The sequence below is a fragment of the Sus scrofa genome, chromosome 3 (assembly GCF_054392235.1).
Source record: "Sus scrofa isolate SSC_HxYL_T2T_F1_AM1 chromosome 3, Sscrofa_HxYL_maternal_Yorkshire_Landrace_v2.0, whole genome shotgun sequence".
NCBI classification, from domain to species: Eukaryota; Metazoa; Chordata; class Mammalia; order Artiodactyla; family Suidae; genus Sus; species Sus scrofa.
Genome location: NC_139385.1, coordinates 143,274,629 through 143,287,847, shown reverse-complemented (window position 1 = coordinate 143,287,847; position 13,219 = coordinate 143,274,629). Strand labels below are relative to the sequence as shown.

Sequence of the window (13,219 nt, the reverse complement as noted above, 5' to 3'; positions counted from 1 at the left end):
CATTTTAACATGTAGCTGGTATGTGGCTTTTCTTCAAGGGAATCTAAACCCCATGGAAACGTGATACCACCAGTTGATTTAAAAACACGTGAACAAGTTTTTTCTTTAATTAGAAATATTATGTATTTTTTCCTAGTTAAGGTCATAATTCCATTTTGTTTCAGCCGTAGAATTGTACCTTAAAGTAATATTTAAAAAACAAAAGTGTTTTATGGATCATGCTGTTGTATTTCTTTATAACAAAGACATGTCTCTAGACTGATTTTTAAAAACATCTCCTTTGACTCTAAAGCTGGAAGTCTTAAATATTTTCTGAATTAAATTATCATGGTAATAATTATGAATGCAAAATTGCTAATCTAAATATTTTACTTTAGTCAGTTATTAAATCCAAAAAGTAAAGTACAGAAAATGCTCCTGTTAACTGAGGGGTGTGTTGCTTATTTTTCTCACTGTAGCTCATGTATTCATGTAGGTGCCACTATTCCTAGAATGAGACAAGAATCACCAATCACCATCAGTTCTGTTCTCATTTACTCTTATTATTATAGATGCAGCGATAAATGCTGTTCCTAGATATAAGCTGATGAAAATAGAAGTGTTTTCACAGCAACACTCTTTACCTCTCTGAGCTTCGGAAAGTTTCCTATAACTGATGTGTTATGAAAGCTTTATTGTCATGATCTATCAGTGGATGTGTCAGTGAAATCGTCCTTTAATTTCGTTGGACACAGAGACTTGGAAAACATCTGACCTGAGAAAGGGCTCCTTGCCTGGTGATTAGTACCATTGGCTTTGCTGGTCCTGACATGGATGCATCCAGGATTGCCCTTCTGCCTGACCCCGGGCGGGCTTTCCATCTCCATGGGCAAGAGTTATGCTTTTCTTCCGTAACTGGGGGAAGAGTATCGTGAAAGTTCAGAGGGAAAACAGAGCCGCAGGCTTCATTTCAAGTAGACGTGTGTTAAGAGAAACTACCTCTGGAAGTTGAGGGTTTGCGAATGGGTGCCCTCAAGCGAGTCCGTGCCTGTACTGCTGAGGGGTGGCTTTAGTTCATCCGGGTTGTGCCTTCAAATATCTCAAGGTTGGGCATTGCGATTGTGGGGCAGCGCAAACAAATCTGACGAGCATCTGTGAGGATGTGGGTTTGACCCCTGGCCCTGCTCCGTGGGTCAGGGAGCCAGCATTGCTGTGAGCTGCGGTGTAGGTGGAAGACATGGCTTGGATCCTGCGTGGCTGTGGCAGTGGTGTAGGCCGGCAGCTGTGGCTCCAATTGGACCCCAACCCTGGGAACTTCCACGTGCTCTGGGTGTGGCCCCCCAAAAAAGCAAATATCTCAAAGTGTTTTAAAAAATACCACTGCCTGAGTCACACCCATAGCAAAAATGATTTCATTGTGGGTGGGGAAGTGCCATATATATATATATATATATATATATTTATTTATCATGTTAGTTTCAGGTGTCCAGCATAGTGATTCAGGGTCTTTTTGCAGATTAGATGCCATCATAGGATATTAGAAGGCATTGGATATACTTCTCTGTGTGTACGTCCTCACGCACTGCGGTCCAGGGCGTGTCTTAGGAAATGCTCTCCAGGTGGTTTTACACTCCTCCAGGGCTGGGCCCCCCCATGTACGCTCTGAGCTCTGGGAGGTCACCAGTCTGGACCTGTGGTTCAGGTGTGCCTCTTGGCTGGTGTGCCTGGCCTCTGGATAATCAACCATGGTCAGGACTGAGGAAAGGCCAGGGACACTGGAAGGTGAGCAGGGTAAACAGGAGGGGAGCTCCTTCTTGCTGGGGGGTGATGCTGAGACACATCGGCCTTTCCTGCCCTGAGATCTTCCTCAGGGAAACCACCTGCACCTGCCGAGCAGCCGACAGCAGGATGAGAGGAAGACGCACCTTCAGAGCGGAAGCACTTCTCAGAAGACGTCCAGTGAGCAACTCCCCCCATCCCGCCTGCCAGGCAATATTGGCGGGGAGCTGGCTCTGGGATGGGAAGCCTGTTAGCGGTGAGGTCAGCCTCAGGCACTGGCTTTTCTGGGGTTTCAAATATCCGGAGGCTGTAGGAACTTTAAACAAATGAATGAAGCCAATGTTTGCCACCTCTTCTGGGCCTGACGCGGGGGAACCGTCACTAGGTGATAGGCTCCTTCCCCATCTCGGTTGGGAGAACAGAGCCCCTCCCGTGCAGTCATGTAAAGCAGGGGGTCCCTTCCCACAGGAGCGCTTCTCCTGCCTGCGGCGCCCGCTTTTCTCCGGGGCATCGCCTGCCTCTGCCGGACTCCAGCCCGTCACCCTGACCACCTCCTCCCGGAAGTTCGCGGCTTCTTTAGGCGTCTCTCGTTCGGCTTCACTGCACACATCGCATGGTAAAGATGATAGGACGCATCTGCTATTTATTTATTATTTATTTGAAACTGTCTCTCCAACTGAAATGTAAGTGTCACAAGGGGGTCTTTGTTTTGTTCATGGCGGAGCACCTGGAGGAGCATCGGATGCACCAGGAAGGGAGGGGCGGAGGAGGGGAGGAGCTTCCTCCTGGAGGCGGGGGGAGGGCTGCTGGCTCTGTGGGTGCCCTGGTGCCATCGCTGGGGTCGGGCCTCGGCCTGCAGCTTCCCACTCAGAAGAGCAGGTCCGTTTCAGGGGAATGTTTAGAAACTACCTTTGTTTCTCAGGGCTCCTGGCCGCTCCTGGGCTCCTGGAACCAGCCCATCACAGGGTGGGAGCCCTCTTGACTGCCCGAGGTGGGGTCTCCTTGTCTGCTGGCTGTGTGTTCCTCTGTCTCTCCTTTCTTGGACCCCCGTCCCCACCCCCCCTCCCCCACGCAACAGGAGCCGCTCAAGGGCTCAGCCTCCGGAAATCAGCCTCAAGACTCCTGGCCTCACGGAGATCTCCTTCTGTTACGAGGCAGCGAGTCTCTGTACATTTGTCTGATCCCATCCTCGAAACCCACTGTGAACTCTGGCTCCAGAAAATCGACTTGCTATGACTTCATATCCAAGAGACAAAGCTCAGGTTGCAAAAATTAGCAGACTTACGACCCCCCGTTAGCTGTCCTGTGGTTGAAAGGGCCTCCTCTGTTTGGCTCTCGCAGGCTCCTGTTGTTTCCACGTGCAAAGCATTAATTCCCGGGGGGGGGGGGGTCACGCTGGCACACATCTGGAACCCGTACAGCAACGGGCGAGAGAGCGCTGGGCTGCATAAGCGCCGCCTTCACTCCCAGCCACTTCTGCTGCAGAGGGCGCCCTGGTCCCGGTGAGGAGGCGGCCCTGTCGGGGTGCAGAGATGAGGAAATAGCTGGAATCCCAAGGCAGCAAAGGCCAGGGCTCTGTGGAAGCTTGGAAGGAATCGCTTCAGAGACGAATCCAGCTGAGAATCAGGTCATAGGGCAGCTCACCCTCCACCTGCTTTCCTTCCCGGCACCCACGGCTCGTGGAAGTTCCTGGCCCTGGGACTGAACCCACAGCACAGCAGCGACCAGAGCCACTGAAGTGACAACTCGGATCCTTAACCCGCTGCACCACAGAACTCCTGCCGCAGCACTTTTGAATTGTTTTCTTCGTGTTGTTTCGATTTGTTGCTTTTCCCCCGTTTTCTCTCTTTGCACGCACTTGGGGGTGAGTGAGGCTGCTGTCACCCAGCACTAACATCCCACATATTCAGAGGACTGCAGCTTATTCCTGGACTCTCACTCTCCCATGGGACTCTACCTGGTTTATTTGGGAAAAAATATTGTCTTCTAATAAATCAATGGACAACTCACATACTGGTAACACTTACTCTTTTTTTTTTTTAACTAAACATAGAATATATTTTTCTTTTTTTCTTTTTTTTTGGCGTTCATCTTTACTATTAAGTATTATCTATTACATTTCAATTTTTCTTTAAAAATTAGCATTATATTAAAATTGTGTATATTATGCAACTAAAATTTATGAAGAAGAAAGCCTTATATGTACCATTAAATATTTTATATAGCATAATAAAAAGAATAACTTAATTGGTAAGAATAACAAAAATAATACTCCTGGGTAACACTTACTCTTGTAGTAATCATTACTAGTAACCATTACCCCTTACTAGTACATTTCTCTCTTAATCAGCATGGTGCTTAGTGAGCACCTCTAGGGCGTGGGATGTTCTTACAGATGAAAATTGGTGTCCACTTAGCGGCCGCATGGAGCATTCATCTCTCCTGGGAGAGGCTCACCAGCTCCAAAAGCCAATGTGATGTATAGTTAGATTTACAAACTAGCAATTGTATCTTGTAGGAATGTCTTCATTACTTTGAAAACAAGGGTGGTATTTTCATGCCCCAAACCCAGAACACTGGCGAAGGGTTAATGATCATATTTCATGTGGGTTCCCCAAGAGCCAGCCTACCTTTTCTTCTTAGCTGGTCTGCTCAGAGATGAGATGAAGAGGATGAATGCACCTCCTCACAGGTCACCCCTGTCATGTGCTCAATTCACTGTTTGCAGCATATCACATTGTTTTTTAATTTTTTGGCTGTGCCCGAGGCGTGCAGAAGCGCCAGGGCCAAGGACTGAACTTGTGCCACAGCAGTGACGATGCGGGATCCTTAACCGAGAGGCCACCAGAGAAGTCCCTCATTTTTAAACATATGATAAAATAAAGGTAATATAAAACTTGCCACTTTAAGTATCTTTAACTAGATCAATCACCTCCACGACATGGTGCAACCCTCCCCAGTAGCTCTTCAAAATATTTTCATCATCCCAAATAAAAACGCCGTCTATTAAACCACATCCTCTATTTTACCTTCTCCTCGTGCCCTGGTAACTTCCAATCTGTTTTCTGTCTATGCCAGGTATTTCACATCTTGGAATCGCACAAGGTGTGTCCTTTTGCCTGGCTTATACGACTTCGCGTCATGCTTGCCAGGTCCATCCAACGTGGATCAGAACTTCACTCCTTATGGTTAACCGTTCCCGGTTATGCGTAGACCAGATTTCATGCATCCATTCATCTACCGATGGACTCGAGTTGTTTCTGCTTTTAGCCACTGAGCATAACACACCATTGCAGGGGTCCTGGGTGTATAAGTTGGCGTGAACTTTGAGGCCGGTAGTCTTCAGCAGGAGAAGATGGATGGAAGTTGCCCAGTTTCAGGACTGTCCACTTTAGTTTTTTCATGCTCTTGGCTGAAGGGCCCTCCCCACGTGCACCCTGCCCCCACTGCTTTTACAAACACGGTCCATGCAGCTCAGTCTCTCGGCCCTCCGCCACCCATCCAATGAGCTCACAGCCTCAGGGGCTGGTCAACGCCCTTCTCCAGGCAGCACCGGGAGCCAGCTGGCACCAGCAGGCGAGATGAAACCTAACTCCACGTGAAGTCTAGAGAAACAGCCCCAAGACATCATGGGCTTCCTGAAAGTAGGTTTCTTCAAGAAAATTCTTTCTACCTTCAATTCCTGATAATACAGAGATTCCAACTTCATAAAACCTCAGTTTCTAAGTTTCCTGGCTGGCTCCTCCCAACATACAACATACCAGCAGTTTTTGGGAGAATGTTGATAGCTGCGGTGTCCTGTGCAGATCTTCAAATATGTGGCAAGGACTTCACCAAGCAGTGATTTCCAAACCATAGCGCTCATTGAATAGCTCTTAAGAGATATGGTTGTTAGGCAGGAGGAAAGGTGAACGGGCGGAGCACTGGGGATTTTTGAGGCATTGAAACTATTCTGTGGTACTGTTGTGGTGGGTACGTGTCATTATCCATTTGCCCAAACCCACAAATGTACAAGACTGATAGCGAGCCCTAGTGGAGACCACGAACTTGGAGTGAGAATGATGGGATAATACAGATTCATTGGCTGTGACGGATGTCCCCTCTGCTGGGGAGCTGATGGTGGGGGAGGCTGTGCAGGTGTAGGGAGGGAGTTCATAAGAACTCTCTACAGTTTCTGCTCAATTTTGCTGTGAACCTAAAACAGCTCTAAAAATGAAGTCTATTTTAAAATATCCAAAAATATGCATTTCACAGAAAAAATATATAGCTGCCTAGAAATCTGGACCAAAATATATATATATGTATATATATGGCACCTGGGAATCTATATGTATTATCAGACTTATCTTTATAATTATATATTCATTTTTTCAGTTATGCATTTATATAGTGATGCCTATACGACATAGACTATATGGTTACATGAATTAAAATGATATACACCACACACATATATACAAACTAAATTCCTTATGCCTCTGGATGACTGAATAGACCCCAAAGAACCGTTGTGGTTTCTCCAGCAGGAAGCCCACTGGGGTATTTGCAGTAAGTGGAGAATTCAGAAGGCAATTTCTATCTCAACCTCCCCCCTCCCATCTGCTTCCTATTGGTTACGAGGTCAAGGTCCCCGGTCCCCTGCTCAGACCACGTTCATCCAGGTAGTTCAGGTGAGGGCTGTGTGTGCCCAGCCCAGAGGGGGCTCTGTGGGGTCCAGGGCTAAGTCTGTGATCACTTTTCCCAGAAGTCCTGTGCTCACAGGACAGGCGGTGGCTGACGCCTCCTGCCAATTTCCAGACAACAGGGTATTTGTCAAGAAAACAGAGGGGCCACTTGGAGATTGTTGTGGTCGTCATTCTAGGAGGCTGAACACTGAACACAGTCCCAGGGGATGAGTGAGGGTCCTGGGATGTCTGAGGAATCAGCAGCCACCAACCCCCAGTTGGATATTTCCAAGCCAAAGACTAAGTTCTGGGGACAGCAAAATAAGGAAATAGTTTGAAATGAGCCTTTGAAAATATGTAGGCAGGAGTTCCCATTGTGGCTCAGCAGGTTAGGGGCTCAATGAAGATGCAGGTTCTATCCCTGGCCTTGCTCGGTGGGCTAAGGATCTGGTGTTGCCGTCAGCTGTGGTGTAGGTCGAAGATGCGACTCAGATCCTGTGGCGTCGGCCAGCAACTGCAGCTCCCATTCAACCCCTAGCCCAGGAACTTCCATATGCCACAGGCGCGGCCCTAAAAAGAAAGAAAAGAAAAAAGAAAAAAATGAAGGCGTTAAGGTCAGACGTTTTAGATATGAACTGAATTTCTGACATAAAGTAGCTTCTCTGCTTTCCTTCAGGCGGTGATTCTGACCATGGCTCTGACTATGCTTTTCTCTCTCCGAGTCTCCGTTTTTCCCTCCTCTGAAACTGGCATGATTATACTGCCTCGTGCCATCTCTTTGGTAAGAACCAGAAGATAAGCTTCGTTAAAGTTCTTACAAGGTAGAATGAGGGGTTGTTTGCTTCTGGGCTGTAAGCACGTGCCGTGCTTCCTGATGGCACAGGCGACGTGCCCTGCCATCTCCATTGCGGCCAATTATTTTTAAGGGGGTCTAAGCCTATTCCCAGGTAGCTGTTAGGCAGCCCTTGAACCATGAGTATTTCTTGTCTTGTCAATAACTGGTGCCCTGACTCAGACCTTGGCAACGGAACTGAGGATGAAAACCTCTGGTCTGTTTTTCGAGATCCTCAAAGCCCCTCCTTAGAGAATCTGCATTCTGCGTAGCCTGGATTTGTGTCAGTGCCTTTTTGCTGATTCTCCGTGCATTTTCACAAGTCATCACAGGTACGCTTGGCACGTGTGCAGTTTGAATTCATTTGCACAAGATTTGACTTTTGCACAGGGCTTATTTTGTGCTCTGAATTTCCGTCTCCACCGCACCCTTGGGAGCGTCTCAGGATTGGTCCTGTCCATTCCTCTCTGCATTCCCGCCACTGTCCGGAATGATGGTGGGCATGGCGGAGAGTCTTCAGAGGTGTTTGCAATAAACTGAGGGGAATATACATAAGGTCCTGTGATGTGCAGAATAAGAGTCCCCGGAAGATACCCTCGTCCAATCCTAGGACCCAGTGTCCACATTAAACTGAGACTCAGTGTCCAAGCTCACAGCCTGGCATGAGCCCTGAAGAAATTATGTTCAATATTTTGACTAAAGTTAGTTTTGAACACAAACAAGATGTGTGTGTGTGTGTGTGTGTGTGTGTGTGTGTGTGTGAAGCACAGCCCCTAAATATTACATCTGAGGTTTTCCTTAGCAAATGAGCCTGTACAGAATCCGTCTTGAGAGGTGAGGGCGTCTCAGAGCAGCTCTCTGGGTTCTGGGTGAGATTTTACTTTATGAAAAAGGGAAGAATAGGTTAAGAGGGTGATGCTGATGATTTGGGGAAAGGTCAGAAGCCTGGATCCTGCTAGAGAACCAACTCTTTGGGCTCCTAGGGGTTCAGAACAGGCCCCTGGGGCAAGAGGATTATTTGCACTAAAGGCGGTGGGGACACTGCACTTTCCAGAAAAATTACCGCCTCTCCCTTAACTACCTAGAAGGTGTAAATAGCAGATGTTTCCTAGAAAAAGAGTTACCACTGGAGATGGATTTTGTCCAAGTGGCAGCTTCCTTACAGCAGGGCCAGCATCTGACCACCCAACACCCGCTCTTCTCATCGCCTCCCAATGACCCTCCTGACCTTGGCAGCCCAGGGCCCATCCCCTCCCTCAGCTCAGGATGGTGTATATACCTCTTTTGACTTTTCTGTCTCTGATCTGTCTCTATCTATCTCTCTATCTCTCTGTCTCTCTGTCTCTCTCTCTATCCTATAATCTGTCTATCCATCTAATCATCTATCTATCTATCTATCTATCTGTCTAATCAACTATCTATCTACCTATCCTGTCATCTATCTGTGTGCTTGCAGGCTCGGCCCGGGGGGTGGTGCGGCCTCCTTCGCCCCTGGGAGTTTCCCTGACCCACCTCGGCCCTGACCTTAGGTCCCACAGAGCCTGTGAGGACTGAGTCTCCGCTGTGTGCAGTGTCTGCACCCACTGGCTCCTTCCCGGTGTCACCTGCTGGCTGTGAGCGCTGCATGGCACCTTTTATTGTGCTTGTCTGCCCACAGCCGCACAGCCTGTGGCCCAGAGCAGGCCCTGCATCAGTGCTCGAAAAATGAATAAACTGATGCGATGAAAACAGTCTCTACCTCTAGCCATTCCGTTGGAGAAACAAGAGGACACACCTGCAGCAGAGAGGGAGTGGAGGTAGCTCGTAAATTTGGGGACAGAGCACAGGTGTGTAAAGGAAAGGTGGGGTCATGCGGGGTCATGGGTGTGACCTTGCGTGCTGGGCCCCCTGTGGGAGGGGCTAGGACAGGACAGCAGGTGGGTGGACATGGGGGGCATGACCTGCTAAATCCCCAAGGAGGTGATGGGGTCACCAGGGGACTGTATCTGGAGGGCTGAAATGCCAAATGCAGAGCCCAGGCTCTGGAGGGAAGAGAGAGGCGCTGGGACACGCGGGAGGGAGTGAGGGTGCGTGGCTGGCTGCCAAGGGCAGGATGCCAGCTCGCGGGGAGCGGGGGCGGTGGCGTGTGTGCTGACGGCTGAGGGCCAGCAAGGGGAGGACAGTCCAGTGACAGCTGGGCGTGCGAGAGAGCAGAAGCCCCAAAACAGAGAAACAGCATGAAGGGAAAGATCTTCAAGATTTACAAGTATGGGTAAATGCACGCAATGAAACGTTCTTTTCATAACGTGAAGCAGGGCGGACTATTGTTTGTTTTATGGGTGGTGAAACTGTGTTATCATCCTTCTGGTTTAGGATTCTTCCTGCAGAGCCCCATGAGTCATCATTTTGCGAATGGAGTCTCCTGGGACCACAAAGGCTCTTCAGCTGATTTGCAGGAGGGGGCCCTTCTCGCCTCTGCAGAAACTGTCCCAGCTGTGGCCACGCTGGTGCATAATCGGGACTCTGTGTTGCTGGCTCTGTAGACGGGGAGGCAAGGTCACATACTGATTCCTTTTCCCACAGCACAGGTGCTGGGGGCCTCCAGCCAGGCTAGTCTGCTCTCTGCCCTGTCCCTGTGGCGGCTTCTGTCTGCCTTGGCCAGTGGCTGTGCCCTGCGTCCTGGCAGAGGGAGGACGCAGACTGCAGTCGTTTCCACGAAGCCCGGGTCAGCCTCTCCACGTTAGCGCTCAACCTCATCTGCAGATTTTTCTGCAAAAGTGGCAGAAAGAGCTCATCAGTTTTCCTGAGCTGCAAGACTGCCTCCTGCTTCGTGCTGTGCTGGGCCCAGGAAGCGTGTCCACCCTTTTTTGCTGGCAACAGCCTTTCTCTTAAACACCTCAGGCTTTGAGAAGCCCCAGCAGTAAATTTTTTTTTTTTTTTTTTGGCTTCACCTGTGGCACATGGACAGGGATGGAACCTGTATCACAGAAGTGACCTGAGCCATAGCAGTGACAACACCTAGTCCTTAACCTGTGGAGCCACCAGGGAACTCTAGAATTATTTAGTTTTGTTTCCAAATGCAGTCATGTAGGAAGGGCGGAAGAATTTGCCTGTGATTTATAAAAGAATCTCGGAGTACTTCTACCTTAACTCTTATAACTGGAAACCCCTCTTGAAGGAAACGGTACTTGGGGAGGGAGCCTGCGAACGAGGCCTTCCCGGGCCCCTCTCCGAACCAGAGGCGGCCAGAGTCCAGAGCCAGCCGCACCCCCCTACCCCCGCCCAGTGCAGACCCGAGAGCCAGCAGTGTGGGCAAGGAAAGCCCCCCCCACTCCCTCCCCCACCCCCGGCTCCCGAACTCCTCTTTCTCCAAACAGCCCCTCCAGACGGCTGGCGCCTCCCTCCCACCTCCTTCCGTCTGTCCGGCCGCCCGCTGCCCTCCGCGGCTGCCCCTGGCCTCTGGATGCTGCCCCAGCAAGCGTGTCCTCCCCGGGCGCTGTCCTGTCCACTCTCTGTCTATCCCCACCCGCCCTGATGTGGCCTTGGGCCTTGTTGGCCTTTGTCCTCCTGAGTTTTCGACCAGCCGCTGACGCTGATTTGGACGACGAGCTGCGGGAACCCACTTCTGAACCAGCTTAGGCAGCATCCCCTCCCTGAATCTCAGTCCAGCTCTGGCACCGAGGACAGGCGGGCTGGTCCCTCGTGGGCCCGCGGGGCTCCTTCAGCACGGATGAGATTCATGCCCCCTCCTTCCCCGGGGGGTCCCTAGTGCCCCACGACCCCCTCAACCTTCAGCCCTCAGGCTGAGAGCCTGGGTGTGCTCGTCCCCTGGTGCTTACCCACTGCATAAGTGAGACTTTCTAGAACCCACCCTGGCAGGCTTGCAGGTGGGGTAAGGAAACCACCTGCTTAAGACTGAGGACACTTCCGTCACATGGCGTGAGGAGCAAAGATTGCAAAAGTGTGCGATGGGATAAATGGACTGTTTGCTGGACCGGGAGCTGTGCTCTGGTCACTCACGAGCAGACCTGGCCATGGATGGGCTATTGAACCTGTGTGAACCTCAGTTTCTCCTTCTGTAAAATGGAAGATATGAATTACTTAGCAGCATTGCTTTAAGGGTTTGAAATATATTCAATAAATGACAATAGGTGAATTTTCTTCCCCGTCTGCATCGTGCGTGTATGTGAAGAAATAAGGGGATGATTCATGGGAAAGCATTTCTTGGGCTCCACCCAGTACTGTGTATCCCCTCATAATTACTCTCCTTATCGCTGAGGGCAGCACGCTTGGACCACATACTTGGCCAGTGCTGCTTCTATTGAGGAGGCAGCACTGGCCCATATCCAGAAAGCCTGGAGAAGACAGGCAGGTCAGGGACCTGCGGGCAAGTGTGGTTTTCAGCGCCCAGCGTGCTCCTGGGGCCAGGCTGAAACGCGGCATCTGGTCTTACAGCCCCAAGGGATGGATGGATGGCAGGCTTGCCTGGCCAGCAGCTCCTGCCCACTTTGTCTGGACACAGGACAGCTGGGTGAGCTCCCGAGGGGATGAAAAGGCCTAGAGGGCAGTGAGCACCCCGAGAAGCTGGCTGCATCATTGTTTCAGCTTCTCTCATTTTCTTTTTACAGCCGCACCTGCGTATGGACATTCCCAGGCCATGGGCGGAATCGGAGCTGCATCTGTAACCCATGCTGCAGCTTGCAGCAATGCTGGATCCTTAACCCATGGAACGAGGCCAGGGATCAAACCTGCATCGTCACAGACACTGTATGTCAGGTTCTTAATCACTTGAGCCACAATGGGAACTTGTATTTTAGCTTCTATTTGAAGAATAAAGGTAAAGCAGGAAATAGAAACTTGGAATCAAGAGTTTATGCGGGTAGAGTTGGGTGCCCAGGTCTGGCTGATCCCCGCAAGATGCATGGGCCCCCTCAGTGTGGGACCGGGAACTCGGTGTGGTCCAGGGATTCGAGCCTCCTGCTTCCTTGCTCTGCTCAGTACAGAGGAAGCCCATTAGGGTCACGTCTGAGCTGGGGGTGCTGGCCTCTCTCCTCACGCACTTTTCTGGGAGCCTGTAGCTCTGCAGCGGGACTGAGCATGCAGGGTAGGGACAGGGCAGTGTCTGACAGTGACCTTTAGGCCCACGAAGGCAGAGAATGGCCAAGTCCTTACTGCAGGGGGGACACCAATGACATTTGCCAATTTCGTTTTCAGTCAAAGTCCATTTCTCACTCTAATTTTCATCTTATGCACATTGTCATGAGTGGAGGGAGAAAAAAGACTGCCTCGTCAGAATGATCGAATCTTCTGCAAAATGAGAGCCCTTTCCTGAGACTGTGTCCAGAGAACAAAGGATGGGCAGGGTGCTTGGGCCTCAGCCTTGTAAACCGTCAAAATCACGGTGAGGTGAACGCGTTTACCAGTCCAATTGTCTTACTGTTTTAAAAAATTGTACGGGTAATTTAAGACCAATGACAAATTCTTGCAAAACTATTCACGCTGGTGAATTTCTGTTGCAATGTGATGTCGGGGAGACAGAGAATCCTTGCCTACAATTTACATCATCGAAGGTACTCAGCAAACGCTCAATGCAGGGATGGTTTAGGAAGTAACAAATAATTATTAATGTATACATTACTTTGAGTTCCACTTTTTCTGTTTTTAAAACTAAAAATGCTATTTTCTCTGGGCAGTTGTGTGAACAGGTCAAATAGTTAAATACTTGCTGGCTTACTATTAAGTATCTGGGCATGGATTATTCCTTTGGATTCTACTGAGCTGGGCCTGGAAATCTGATGTTTCAGAAGCTTCCTGGGGTATTTTAATGACTAGCCACGTATGGGGACCACTTGTTTAATGGAGGAGTACAGGTTGCTGAATATTCTTTTTTTTCTCACTGTGCCCACTTGTCACTCTTTAGCACACCAAGGGCTGGAGAGGTGTTAGGATCTCCTGGGGGTACCGAGGGCCTGTCGGTCTCAGCAGA

General features: G+C 49.8%; 1 long non-coding RNA gene across 1 annotated transcript; it reads left to right on the top strand.

The window, feature by feature from the left end:
* The first annotated feature begins 1,813 nt into the window (after window positions 1-1,813).
* Window positions 1,814-2,454, top strand: LOC146404991 (uncharacterized). Its single transcript, XR_014839865.1, has 2 exons — window positions 1,814-1,938; window positions 2,227-2,454. It is a non-coding gene; the product is annotated as an uncharacterized LOC146404991 (long non-coding RNA).
* Window positions 2,455-13,219: the final 10,765 nt, after the last annotated feature.